Source organism: Physeter macrocephalus, chromosome 14 (genome assembly GCF_002837175.3).
Source record: "Physeter macrocephalus isolate SW-GA chromosome 14, ASM283717v5, whole genome shotgun sequence".
Classification (NCBI taxonomy): domain Eukaryota; kingdom Metazoa; phylum Chordata; class Mammalia; order Artiodactyla; family Physeteridae; genus Physeter; species Physeter macrocephalus.
Genome location: NC_041227.1, coordinates 30,653,576 through 30,666,084, shown reverse-complemented (window position 1 = coordinate 30,666,084; position 12,509 = coordinate 30,653,576).

Genomic DNA, 12,509 nt, shown 5'->3' with positions numbered 1-12,509 from the left:
TGGGAAGATCCCACATGCTGCGGAGCGGCTAGGCCCATAAGCCATGGCGGCTGAGCCTGCACGTCCGGAGCCTGTGCTCCGCAACGGGAGAGGGCCACAACAGAGGGAGGCCCGCATACCAGAAAAAAAAAAAAAAAAAATACACTAGAAGGAATCAATAGCAGAATAACTGAGGCAGAAGAACAAATAAGTGAGCTGGAAGATAGAATTGTGGAAATAACTGCCACAGAGCAGAATAAAGAAAAAGGAATGAAAAGAAATGAGGAGAGTTTCAGAGACCTCTGGGACAACATTAAGCTCACCAACATTCAAATTATAGGGGTCCCAGAAGAAGAAGGGAAAGAAAAAGGGTCTGAGAAAATATTTGAAGAGATTATAGTCAAAAACTTCCCTGACATGGGAAAGGAACTAGTCAATCAAGTCAAAGAAATGCAGAGAGTCTCATACAGGATAAACCCAAGGAGAAACACACCAAGATATATATTAATCAAACTATCAAAAATTAAATACAAAGAAAAAATATTAAAAGCAGCAAGGGAAAAACAAAAATTAACATACAAAGAATCCCCATAAGGTTATCAGCTGATTTTTCAGCAGAAACTCCACAAGCCAGAAGGTAGTGTCAGGTTTTATTTAAAGTGATGAAAGGGAAAAACTACAAGCAACATTAATCTACCCAGCAAGGATATCACTCAGATTCAACAGAGAAATCAAAAGCCTTTCAGACAAGCAAAAGCTAAGAGAATTCAGCACCACCAGACCAGCTTTACAACAAATGCTACAGGAAATTCTCTAGGCAAGAAACACAAGAGAATACAAAGACCCTCAAAAACAATCCCCAAACAATTAAGAAAATGGCAATAGGAACATAAATATCAATCATAGCAATTATAAATATTTATACACCCAACATAGGAGCACCACAACACATAAGACATATGTTAACAGCCATAAAAGGGGAAATCAAGAGTAACACAATAATAGTGGGGGACTTTAACAGCACACTGACACCAATGATAGATCATCCAGACAGAAAATTAATAAGGAAACACAAGCTTTAATTGACATAATAGACCAGATAGATTTAATTGATATTTATAGAACATTCCACCCAAAAGTGGCAGAATACCCTTTCTTCTCAAGTGCACGTGAAACGTTCTCCAGGATAGATCACATCTTGGGTCACAAATCAAGCCTCAGTAAATTTAAGAAAATTGAAATTGTATCAAGCATCTCTTCTGACCATAACGTTATGAGATTAGAAATCAATTACAGGAAAAAAAAACTGTAAAAATCACAAACACATGGAGGCTAAACAATATGCTACTAAATAACCAAGATCACTGAAGAAATCAAAAAAGAAATCAAAAAATACCTAGAAAAAAATGACAATGAATACACGATGACCCAAAACCTATGGGATGTAGCAAAAGCAGTTCTAAGAGGGAAGTTTATAGCCATACAATTCTACGTCAAGAAACAAGAAAAAATCTCATATAAACAACCTAACCTTACACCTAAAGCAACTAGAGAAAGAAGAACAAAGAAAACCCAAAGATAGTAGAAGGAAAGAAATCATAAAAATCAGAGCAGAAATAAGTGAAATAGAAATGAAGAGAACAATAGCAAAGATCAATGAAACTAAAAGCTGGTTCTTTGAGAAGATAAACAAAACTGAAAAACCTCTAGCCAGACAATCAAGAAAAAAAGGCAGAGGACTCAAATCAATCAATTATAAATGAAAAAGGAGAAATTACAATTGACACCACAGAAATTCAAAGGATCATAAGAGACTATTACAAGAAACTATACACCAATAAAATGGAAAACATGAAAGAAATGGACAAATTCTTAGAAAGGTACCACCTTCTAAGACTGAACCAGGAAGAAACAGAAAATATAAACAGATCAATCACAAGTAATGAAATTGAAACTGTGATTAAAAATATTCTATCAAACTTTTAGAGAAGAGCTAACACTGATACTTCTCAAACTCTTCCAAAAAATTGCGGAGGAAGGAATGCTCCCAAGCACATTCTACAAGGCCACCATCACCGTGACACCAAAACCAGACAAAGATACTACAAAAAAAGAACATTACAGACCAATATCACTGATGAACATAGACGCAAAAATCCTCAACAAAATACTAGGAAACAGAATCCAACAACACATTAAAAGGATCATACACCATGATCAAGTGAGACTAATCCCGGGGTTGCAAGGATTCTTGAAAATACACAAATCAATCAATGTGACACACCATATTAACAAATTAAAGAATAAAACCCATATGATCATCTCAATCGATGCAGAAAAGCTTTTGACAAAATTCAACACCCATTTATGATTAAAAAAAAAACCCAACTCTCCAGAAAGTGGGCATACAGGGAACCTACCTCAAAATAATAAAGGTCATATACAACAAACCCACAGCAAACATCATTCTCAATGGTGAAAAACTGAAACCATACCCTCTAAGATCAGGAACAAGACAAGGATGTCCACGTTTGCTACTGTTATTCAGCATAGTTTTGGAAGTCTTAGACACGGCAATCAGAGAAGAAAAAGAAATAAAAGAAATACAAATTGGAAAAGAAGAAGTAAAACTGTCACTGTTTGCAGATAACATGATAATATACATAGAGAATCCTAAAGATGCCTCCAGAAAACTACTAGAACTAATCTGTGCATTTGGTAAGGTTGCAGAAAACCAAATTAATGCACAGAAATCTCTTGCATTCATATACACTAAAAATGAAACAACAGAAAGAGAAATTAAGGAAACACTCCCATTTACCACTGCAACAAAAAGAATAAAATACCTAGGAATAAACCTACCAAAGGAAGCAAAAGACCTGTACTCAGAAAACTATAAGATACTGTTGAAAGAAATCAAAGACAACACAAACAGATGGAGAAATATACCATGTTCTTGGACTGGAAGAATCAATATTGTCAAAATGACTATCTACCCAAAGCAATCTACAGATTCAATGCAATCCCTATCAAATTACCAACAGCATCTTTCTCAGAATCAGAAAAAAAAATATTTACAATTTGTATGGAAACACAAAAGACCTCGAAAAACCGAGGCAATCTTGAGAAAGAAAAACAGAGCTGGAGGAATCAGGCTCCCTGACTTCAGACTATATTACAAAGCCACAGTAATCAAGACAATATCAGAAAATCAAGACAAAAACTGAAAAATAGATCAATGGAACAGGTTAGAAAGCCCAGAGATAAATCCACTCACCTATGGTCACCTAATCTATGACAAAGGAGGCAGGAATAGACAATGGAGTAAAGACAGTCTCTTCAATAAGTGATGCTGGGAAAACTGGACAGCTACATGTAAAAGAATAGAATTAGAACACTCCCTAACACAAAAGTAAACTCAAAATGGGTTAAAGACCTAAATGTAAGACTGGACAGTATAAAACTCTTAGAGGAAAACATAGGCAGAACACTCTATTACATAAATCACAGCAAGATCTTTTTTGACCTACCTCCTAGAGTAATGAAAATTAAAACAAAAATAAACAAATGGGACCTAATTAAACTTAAAAACTTTTGCACAGTAAAGGAAACCACAAACAGGACAAAAAGACAACCCTGGAATGGGAGAAATTATTTGCAAACAAAGCAACTGACAAGGGATTAAGCTCCAAAATATACAAACAGCTCATGCAGCTAATATCAAAAAAACAAACAACCCAATCCAAAAATGGGCTGAAGACCTAAACAGACATTTCTCCAAAGAAGACATACAGATGGCCAAAAAACATGTGAAAAGATGCTCAACATCATTAATTATTAGAGAAATGCAAATCAAAACTACAATGAGGTATCACCTCACACCAGTCAGCGCGGACATCATCAAAACAAACTACAAACAGTAAGTGCTGGAGATGGTGTGGAGAAAAGGGAACCCTCCTGGACTGTTGGTGGGAATGTAAATTGATACAGCCACTATGGAGAACAGTATGGAGGTTCCTTAAAAAACTAAAAATAGAACTACCGTAGGACCCAGCAATCCCACTCCTGGGTATATACCCAGAGAAAATCATAATTCCAAAAGATACACACACCCCAATGTTCATTGCAGCACTATTTACAATAGCTAGGACATGGAAGCAACCTAAACATCCATCAGCAGAGGAATGGCTGAGGAAGATATGGTATATATACAATGGAATGTTACTCAGCCATAAAAATGAAAGAAATTGTGCCATTTGCAGAGACGTGGATGGACCTAGAGACTGTCATACAGAGTGAAGTAAGTCAGAAAGAGAAAATCAAATATCCTATATTAATGCATATACGTGGAATCTAGAAAAATGGTATATATGAACCTATTTGCAAAGCAGAAATAGAGACACATGTATGGAATAAATGTATGGACACCAAGGGGGAAAGGGGGTGGGATGAATTGGGAGATTGAGATTGACATATATCCACTGTTGTTACTAAGTATAAAATAGATAACTAATGAGAACCTACTGTATAGCACAGGGAACTCTACTCAGTGCTCTCTGGTGACCTAAATGGGAAGGAAATCCAAAAAAGAAGGGTTATATGTATACATATAGCTGATTCATTTCGCTGTACAGCAGAAACTAACACAACATTGTAAAGCAACTATACCCCCCAAAAAAGTTTTAAAAATAAAAAGTAAAAAGAAATATTTGATTTGGGAATTCCCTGTCAGTCCAGTGGTTAGGACACCATGCTCCACTGCAGGGGCCATGGGTTCGATCCCTGGTTGGGGAAATAAGATCCCACATGCTGCGTGGAGCGGCCAAAAAAAAAAAAAAGAAAGAAATATTGATCTGTAAGTGCTAATATTTAAGTCAACTAGTAGAGCTCTTTTACAAATTAATTTTTATATCATCTGGAGGTAGAAACACCATATTTATAATGTGCACACAGACATACATACATCCAGCTAGACACAGAGATCTCACAGTTTTCCTACTTGAGTTTTAAAAGACCACTTTTCCCTTTTTTTTTGTTGAAGTTTTAGGTTCTACTAATTGAGCCAGGGCAGTAGTCTCAGGCAATGTGGGCTATGTTTATATTTCAAGGACACGATAAGAGTTATAATTTCAAATATTCTCCTAGGAGCGCTTTTGTTCTCTCAGGGTCAGAATTTTAAAAAGCTGTTTTATCAAGGCAGCTTATTCTAACTGTGCACACAAAAAAAACAGCTTTGGAATGTCAAAAGTGTCCCGTCCTGGCCATTGTAGGGCTAGATAAGTACTTGCAAGTATTAGCTCTGTACCAATTGAACATGAACCTAACTGGAGTTCCAGTGGGTGGCTGCCTGTCCAGAAGCTGGTAGGCATTAAAAGCACAATTTCCCGCCCTTATTTTTTTTTTTTTAGTTTCATTTTACTAAAAAGGACAAATATTTCCAATTTTAAGCCACTTTTTTAAAAAAGGTCAGCCAACTCAGTTCTCTCCAAAGTTCCTTCTAGGCTTTTCCTGCCTAGAAATTCCCTCTAGGTTCTCTGCCTAGTAACTTTCCCCTAGGTTCCTTCCACTAGGAAATGTACCGGTTTGTTATCTTAAGACTCCAAGTCTTAAGATAACAAACAGCTCAAATAAAATTCATGGACTGTCACTTAATGCAAGGAGACCCAGATATCAGGAAAAACTCACTGAAGCACCTGAAAGGTGATGTGAAGCTGGAGGGGCTCACGGGGCCCGTGCTTTGTACCAAGTGCTGGTCCAAAGTAGACTCCAGGCGATTTCAGGTGGGTTTCTCTGACATACTATGGACTATGCCAAGCAATGTCATTGGAAATAATCAATAAACAATCTATAATAGGAACAGAAAAGAGTTTTATTTGGCCCAAATTGAGGACTATAGTTGGGGAGATAGCCTCTCCGATAACTCTGAGGAACCGCTCTGGAGAAGCATGATTTTCAGCACTTTTACATCTTGTCAGAACAAAGAACATCAAACAAGTCAGGGATATATTCATTCAAGGTTTCAAAAATAAACAGATCAGCACAGCACATACACAGCGAGTCAATATGCCCTTGGCACCTGGGAAGGGTGACTTATCATCGAAGGAATACCAGCACTGCCATCCCAGGAAAGGAGGCATTTAATCTTTATTTTTAAATATGGACATTCTTCTAATCAATGCACCCTTTTCTTTAATTATTAAAGCAGATGTTTGATAGACCACAAACAGGCTGTTTTATCGATAGTTTAGCATAAAGTTTAAGCTAAATCATTTATAAGCCAGAATGATTTCCCCATACTTCAATATGTGAAAATTTCTTCCATTATAGAGATGACCAGAGGATGCAGATCAGTGGGCAGTGCAGTGTCCTGCAAAAAGCTCCAGCTCTGGGGTCACTTGGATGTAGTGTGAATCCCAACTCTGGCATCTATCAGTGGAGCAGCCTAGGGTTAGTCACTTAACACTTCTGAACTTCAGAAAATTTTTAAAAATAAGATCTACGAGGATGAGTTGTTTTTAAATTTAAGATTATGATCTATGTGAGATGTGTGTGTGTGTGTGTGTGTGTGTGTGTGTGTGTGTGTGTGTCTGCACATATTTTCCCTAGGAGCAATGGTTCGTTATTGGCTAATTCAGTGTTCATAGCAACTTTATAGAACATAATTCCCATGAATAATAAGAATCAACTGTATATAACGTGTTTCTACTACTAATTCTCATTTTACCAATTTTAGATATCATCTGTGGACTTCCACATGTAATAGATGAGTATGAAGTTCTCTTACAAAACTCCCACCTCCCAATATAGGTATATCTAGACTTATTTTTATTTTAGTTCTTCTCTTGGTTACTTTTGTTACTTCAAGTAATATACTAAAACCTTGATTACTTGTTTATCAACCATATCTTTCGGCATCCCATAATGTAACATGAGGCTTTTAGCACCTTTAACATTTGCCTTCATCTATTCTTTCTTTCTTCCACCCTCAAATTCTGTCACCTGTGCCTTTATTTTTGCATTGTTGAGGTTGACTGGAGGGCTTTTTCCCCAACCAATTCTCTAAATTCTCTGACATAAATTGGGTGTCCTTCAAGTCAGTGCAATTCTGACACTGGCCACCTGGAGTAGCGGCAGACCCCACAGGTTTAAGAACTCAGTCCCACAAGACTGCCCTCACTTCAGACACCAGTTCCAAGAATTGCATCCCCAAGTTACCTGTACTCTCTGTCTGACTTGGTTACAAAGTCATGGGTTCCCACAGTCCCCCTCCCTCAGTGCCCAATAATTTTCCAGAAAGACTCAGAACTCAGAAAAAATGCTGTACTTACTACTCCAGTTAATACGAAAGGATACAAATGAACAGGCAGATGAAGAGGTACAGAGCGTGAGGTCCAGAAGGGTAGCAAGTGCAGGGGCCTCTGTCCCTGTGGAGTTGGAGTGCACCACCCTCCTAGCATGTAGATGTGTTCACCAATTCAGAAGCTCTCCAAAACCCATCACTGAAGAGTTTTTATGGCAGTTTCATTACATAGGCATGATTGTGGCAGTTGGTGATTAACTCAAACTCCGGCTCCTAGTGATTAGAGGGTAGTACTGAAAGTTCCAAGATTTTAATCAAGGCCTGGTCTTTCTGGCGACCAGCCCCCAGCCTGAGGCTATCCCGGGGCCTGCCAAGAGTCACCAGTTACAATGAAAGTCACTCCTGTCACCCTTATCACTCAGGAAATTCCAAGGGTTTTAAGAACTGTGTGTCAGGAACCGGATAAAGACCAAAGATCTTTCTTATTATATCACACTGACAATGTTTACATTCTGATTCATAACTATAATTAAGTCTTATTTGCTTTGTTTATAGATTAATTTTTTTAATTGAAAAAGTTATATTTCCTTTTTCATATCCATTTTTCCTGAATTTTCTAAATGAGTTTATTTTTTCTTGCCCTACTTTCCTTTACCATATCCCAAATCTTTTTCCAAATTTCTCATAACATCAGATATTCTACGATGTCTTCTTTTGCACCAGAGACCTCATCCCAGGGCAGTCAATTCTCCTTTGCTTTTCTGGATTGGATCTACTGTTTCCTGCATCCTAGATCTTCCTCTCTCTTGATTCACTTCCTTGTTTTCTAGAGCTCATTTTGAGAGCGTTTCTAAGACAGGGTTTTGTGAGAATTAAATTTTCTGAGTCCCAGCATGTCTGAAACATATATGATTGATGGCCTGACTGGGTATAGAGTATTCATTTGGTTTCTTTTGTAGATAAGCTGTTTTTTCTTCCTAAAAGCTTTTAGATTTTTTATATTTCCACAGTGATCTTACATTTCACAATGCTGTACTTTGGTGTAGCTATCTCTTATTTATTTGATGGGTATGCAGTAAACTCTTTAAACTGGAGGTTCATGTTCCTCATTTCTGGGCAGTTTCTCATATTATTTCTGTGATAATTTACCCCACTCTATTTTTGCTCTTCTCTTGTATTGACCCTCTAGGTTTCTTATCTTTTTACTCATTTTTTTGTGTTAAATTTTCTCATGTCAATTATTTCAATAAAACTGGAAAAAGATAAATAAAATAAAATAAGGATTTTTTAAAGTTTGTTTCTCTCTCATATTGGAGGATTTCCATAAATGTTTGATAGCATTTGAGAATGAGGATATAGTTTTTTTGATCTATTTGGGAGGTTTCACGGATACACTTTGCTTTAGGGTAATTGAGTGGGGAGTTGGCCTTTATACCAAGTAACCTTTTCAAAGGAAACATTTAACTTTTTTTTAAAATAAATTTATTTATTTTATTTTTGGCTGCCTTGGGTCTTTGTTGCTGCGTGCGGGTTTTTCTCTATTTGCGGTGAGAGGGGGCTCCTCTTCGTTGCGGTGCGCGGGCTTCTCATTGGGTGACTTCTCTCGTTGCAGAGCACAGGCTCTAGGTGTGCGGACTTCAGTAGTTGTGGCACTCAGGCTCAGTAGTTGTGGCTCGTGGGCTCTAGAGTGCAGGCTCAGTAGTTGTGGCGCATGGGCTTAGTTGCTCCGCTTCATGTGAGATCTTCCCAGAGCAGGGCTCGAACCTGTGTCCCCTGCATTGGCAGGCAGATTCTTAACCACTGCACCACCAGGTAAGCCCGGAAACATTTAACTTCTAAGGAGCAGAGCCCTCTGGATCTGGGCCCACAGGGTGGAGATCTCACAGCCATATACTCACCCTGAATGTGACAGTGAGGGGACTGACTATTCTTTATAGAGATTTTCTATTCATTCCCTTGTTTTTGACAACACGTTTCATATCCACTGTCTGTCACACCTGACATTTCCAAGACTTGAGTTTTTCTGAGAATATTCTGGAAAACCTCAGTTACATTCCCATTTTCATTCCTAGACTATGGCTTTCACTACTCTGCTTCATTACTAACCATTTCTTCTTCAATTTTCTATCTTCTAGGAAATCTTGAAATCTCTTATTGGCTGATGGCCTTTCTCCTGTTAACCTTTGTCATTGTAGGTTTATACCTTTTTGTTCCTATACTATAATTTTAGCAGGGAGTCAATAGGAAGGAAAGATAAGTATGAGTTGCCAATCAACTATCTTTAACCAAAAATCAAAATATGAAGTTAGATTTAGAAAAATAAAGGACCATGACCGTTCTCACACTCAGCATTCTGGATTTTTCAAAATCATACCTGCTACTATAATAATAGCTAGTGTTTATTGAACATATATTACAAGAAAGCAGGACAGAAATCATTCCAATATTTCTAGAGCACCTTACACCTGCATTGGGATTTGGAAAGAGCTCACTGTGACCCTTTTCATGCTAACCTGGGTGTAAACTGTCACATTTTCCCTGTGGTGCAGTCCAAAAAAGTTAATAAATTCCTACAGGTTCACCTAAGTGACAATTCTTCCCCTTCTTTGGTCCCTTACCTGTGAGCAAGAAAGGAGGAGAGGTGAGCACAGTCTTACCTCACTGGGATGAGATGCAACAGCCTCAGAGTCTCCAATCCCTCCTCTTTCCCAGAGAACATCCCACTCTTTCTTATTTACTTATTACTCTAGTAATAAATAAAGTTATTGAACATTTTCCATGTTTCAGGCTCTATACTCTGTGCTTCAGGAACATTCTCTCATTTCACAACACCTTACGAGATGGGCATTATTACTCCCATTTTACAGAACCAGAAACTGAGATCAGAGATATCTCAGTTTCATCAGAGATCCAGAGATTCAGAGGCCCAAGCCCTCTGATCTGTTGTGTCAGCAGTACCAACAGGTGAACCCAAATTTGTCAGTTTTCAAATCCTGAACCATCATGCTATAAATTCAATGCCGGGGTAAAAATACCAGACATGGGCCCCAAAACCCAATCCAGTTTGAAAACTCTGGGTTACAACAAACAACCATCTGTACATGGACTTTTCTCCCCCTGCTCACTGGAGATCATAGCTGAATCCAGAACCCTGAACCCTCCTTATCCTCTTAGTGAGTTGCTTCAGGGTCAGAGCATGCTCCTGCTGCCGCCTTCCTCCTCTTCCTCACTCTGAATAATTTTAGACTTATAGTAAAGTTGCAAAAATGGTACACAGAGAACTTGTCTACCCTTGTACATAACCACAATACACTTATGGAAACCAGGAAATTAGTATTGAAATAATACTATTAACTAACCTACTGCCCTGTTCACATTTCACAGGCCTTCCCCACCGATGTCCACTCTCCATTCCAGGACTAAATCCAGGATCGCACATGGCATTTAGTTGTCACTTTAGTCTCCTCTGATCTGACACAGTCTCTCAGTTTTTCTGTCTCTCATTCTCACTTCTGAAGAATATTAACTACTTATTTCATAAACTATCTTCCAATTTGGGTTTGTCTGACATTTTCTCATGATTAAATTGAGGTTGTATATTTTGGGCAAGAATACTACAGAAGTGATGCTGTGTCTTCTCAGGTGTGTGAAGTCAATATGCATTATTACAGATGATGTTCATTTTGATCACTTGATTAAGGTGATAACTGCCAGTTTTCTCCACTCTGAAGTTACTATGTATCTTTCCCTATGTAATTGACAAATACTTTGTAGGGAGATATTCTGAGACTACAAATATCCTGTTTCTCAACATACTTTTACTCACTTATTTTATAATCCATCAATGATTCTTGCCTATGATTATCAGATGGAAACCTCAGGTACATCTTGTCTTTGCATCTCACTCACTTCCAAATTAAAGTTGTGTCTGTGTGTGCCCGAGTGAAAGGGTCTAGGTCATAGGCCTGTGCCCTAGCCGCAAGGGAGGTTGAGAATTTGAGCTCTGATGTCTAGACTGAAATAATAACATAAGAATTTCTACAAATATGTAAAGAGGACTTTCCAAGGGTGGTAGGCAGCCATGAATATGAATGATGTCCACTACGATAACTAAGATATTTTAAAGTGAGAAAACAAAACACAGAAAAAAATATGTATAGAACACTACCATATAAAAGTTAAATAGTCTACGCACAAAGACTATCTCTGGAAGGTTCAAGAGGAAATAGTAACAGTTTTCTCCGGGGAAGGGAACTTCATTATCAGAAGAGGACGAAGACTTAATTATCAGTGTATATTCTTTTGTACCCTTTGATTGAGATGGATGCTAAGGAAGGAAGAAGAAAGAAAGAAGGAGGGGAAGGGAGGGAGGGAGGCACCATCTTTCTTGCTCCTCTCACTCTCAACAGCAAGGAGCCAGGCCTCCTTTGCTCTTCCTCACACTTCTTCATCAGGTGCCTGTCGATACATCAAGACACACCTCTCTACCCTGTCAGGGAGAACATTTTAGAACTTGCCTGGGCATAGAAAGTGCTCATTATTTGTACAGCTGGAAAGGAGGGTGTAGCTATAATAGGCACATTCTGCTTCTTTGCACTCAATAGAACACGTTGTCCACAAAAATGAACACAACTCCTGAGTCCCAAGGACTCAGTGAAAACAAAAATACATTTTCAGTGACTCTTGCCATTTCTTAGTTGCCAGACTTGCAGAATGTTTATAAGCTGAATGCGCAACACAGAAATTTACATTGGGTAACGGCCTATTTGTTTTGTCAAATAAAAGCATCAATCAGGAAAAAACACATCTTTTCTCCTTCTAGCAGCTTTCTCATTCTCTCTAAGTTAATTATAAAGAACTTTTTAAACTTTGAGGGCTCATGTGGCAGAAGTAGAAAGGTGTTAGAGGAAGAAAGTCACTTGTGCTTCACAGTTGAAGTAGCCAGGATGGTCAAAGGCCCTCTACTGCTGTATTTCCCTTTTCTGTTCAGCAATTAAGAACATGGCCACATCTCTCATCCACTCCAATGTATTTATTACCAAGCTCATACTGCTCGCCACATGACAGGCCAATAAATCGAGAAACAAGCTATTGGTGCAAGGAATAGCGAATTTACTTAGAAAGCCAGCAGACTAAGAAGATGGTATTCTAGTGTCCCAAAGAACCATCTTCCTGGAGTTACAATTCAGGCTTCTTTTACACTAAAAGAGGAGCAGTGTGGCTGGTTGTT